This window comes from Dermacentor andersoni, chromosome 11, assembly GCF_023375885.2.
Source record: "Dermacentor andersoni chromosome 11, qqDerAnde1_hic_scaffold, whole genome shotgun sequence".
In the NCBI taxonomy this organism is placed as follows: domain Eukaryota; kingdom Metazoa; phylum Arthropoda; class Arachnida; order Ixodida; family Ixodidae; genus Dermacentor; species Dermacentor andersoni.
Genome location: NC_092824.1, coordinates 68,157,499 through 68,160,245, shown reverse-complemented (window position 1 = coordinate 68,160,245; position 2,747 = coordinate 68,157,499). Strand labels below are relative to the sequence as shown.

Below are 2,747 nucleotides of genomic sequence, written 5' to 3'. Positions count from 1 at the left end.
AGTAGTACCCGTAGTGCAAAATGCTTAAAGGTTACATTTTATTGACAGGTGAACCAACGTGATTCAAAATTGATGAGCATGTGGGCCTTGCGTATACACCATTCTCACAGATAAAAAAAGAATGGTAGCCACAACTTGTATTCTTTGTTATACTGCAGACAAGCCCTAATTAAAAAAATACAGCGATAACAGAACAGCGTGCATTTAATAGCTGTGTTATCACTAAATATAAGCTTATCATGTGGCGACGGTTCTTCATACTTGCATAACCTTGCATATAATTACAAAAGGTGTTACTTGACCAAACTATATTTGTACCTATGGTCATGAGGACAGTCCATAATATGTAGTCTGGGGAATTTTGTCTTGCTCATCACACCATGAGCGTGTCAGTGGATTGCCGTTATGTGAAGGGCTTGGCCACTGACAAAACATCAAAGGAGAGAATACGGATGACTGTGAGGTGACTTCACAAACCCGTAATATTGACCAATCGAACCAACGGCAAGCGTACAATACACTGCCCAATAACACTGATTACAATAACAGAAAGTCCGTGCTAGGTATTGTGACACACAAATATACCTGCGAAAAAAGCCATGTACACATTTACAATGATAGAACCATTCTTCTTACTGTAGACAATGTTCCCTGAGGATGCGAGGATGGAAGGAGAAGCCGGAAATAATATGGTAAGCACTGTGCGTTTCACACAGACAATATCGAGTATTTCTTGTGCTTCTGCAAACTTCGACTCGTAGATATTATTGTTAGGACTGTATATCTAACTACGGCAATACGAGACGCAAAGGTAATGGGATTATTATATAATCTACACCTTCTGCGAATGTTCCTTTATTAACACGATACTTATATCTCGTATGCAGGCTATAAGAAATGAACAATCGCATAAAATAACATTAAATATGCTATAAAAAAACTACCTATAGCCTCACATATGACATCGATGATACTTTGCACAAAGAAAATGCACCATTGGTTTTGTAGCACGAACTGACTTATCAATCTCATCAGAGTTTGAAACTCATATATATAACAAAAAATTTCAAGAACATGCTGGCCTATTTTTCACAACTCACACAGAGAGCGGATAACGACATCGAAAGAAATGGCAGACCAACGCCAGTGGTAAGCAAAGTGGCAACGAATGCCAATACTTCATCTCTGGATACACTGATTCCACAAACATTTGTTAACTTATATCTCTTTATTGTCGGACTAAAAATGGAGTAGCTGTCAGCTGTTACTCGCAAGAGTATTAAATCCACTTCTTCCTATTTTTCTATTAACAACTGATCTAAATAGTATAAGTGACTTTATTATTGTTGTTATCTCTGTGTAAAAAGGTACGCCTAGCCACTGTTGAACAATTACTTAAGGTCTTCGCTGTAATACTGATAACATATGGCCGTACACATCACAAAAAGCTGAACGTCCGGGAGACATATGAAGTGGCGCGAGAAATATAGGCGGATTTTGCGACACGTAAGCGTGATGTCGTAAATACGGATGACACTCACACATTCCGCCATATTTTTGGGACCCTCAGACACAACCGACCGGAAAGACGCGACTGCCTGCTGAGGATGCGTTGGTACCGGTAAGCCTAACCAGTTATAGTGAAGTGCACATGGCGTTTGAAAAGCACAATACTGTTATCGCAGAAAGGCGTAAATGCCGCGATATAGCACACGAATCAGGTTACTTGGCCTCCTTAATAATATGCTAATTACCATTATGAATTAAGCGATCTTACAGTTTGGAGCATCTAGGAAGAACTATAAGACATCTCAAAGCGGCTGAAACTTATGGAATGATTATACGTCTTTATTATTGAATTAGGACATTCTTCAGCTATTTGGATTACACTACAGAGCTAAGAAAAATATAAGATCAATGCTCACGTTTGTTCTTCAGAAGATAATTCTTCCTTGCTGCCTCCTGTATAAAAACATGGACATTTTGCCCACATTCAAGTCCGAGCCACTCACTGTACATAAGCCAAAACAAGTAACTAATACAAGAAGCCTAACGCGAACTATGCAGTGGTAAGCGTATTAAGTGCCTTATATATGGTATCGATGCAAGAGCATTTGCACATTAGAAAAGAAAGCACCATGACATGATCCGCATTATAATCTACCACATACACACATCTGCCATTCACTTTGACAGCCACGAAATGGGTCAAATGTTCCTAAACCCGGAAGACCGAAGCCGGGGGTAAGTCCAGACTTTGAATCATAATGTTTATCTTGATTCTTTAGTTTTGTAGGAAGTCGTTTCTTACATGAAAAAAAGTGTTAATCTTGACTCCAACATCAATGCGGAATATTCAACATTTACTTGGGCATTCTTAATGGAAATCACGAGTATTCACGTAAAAAACGTTAAGTGCATGGAAGCAAGCGCACCCACATCAAATGAAATATAATCGCAAACGGTCAGAGTTGTGGAAACGCAGGTGCAGGCACCCTCACGAGCTACAACAGTCATTCTCAATGTCTGCAACCTCAACACGAAATCAGTAGAGCGATCGTTATGCAGACCACCTAATTCGGTACACTGAATGAGCGCGGGTAATGCTGGAGTCTTTGATTTTATAAAAGCGACTTTTTGGCTCCTGGTTTGTCCGTGACGACCGGCCTGTTGCTGCTACTGTGCAAGATTGTAAATATGGGCTAATCGGGTTGATAAAGTATTTAACCTGCCATAATTTATTTGAG

At 39.6% G+C, this 2,747-nt stretch overlaps 1 long non-coding RNA gene across 1 annotated transcript; it reads left to right on the top strand.

Moving 5' to 3' along the window:
• Positions 1-640: 640 nt before the first annotated feature.
• LOC140214103 (uncharacterized) lies at positions 641-2,244 on the top strand. Its single transcript, XR_011891029.1, has 4 exons — positions 641-692; positions 1,105-1,149; positions 1,571-1,621; positions 2,197-2,244. It is a non-coding gene; the product is annotated as an uncharacterized lncRNA (long non-coding RNA).
• The last annotated feature ends 503 nt before the right edge of the window (positions 2,245-2,747 follow it).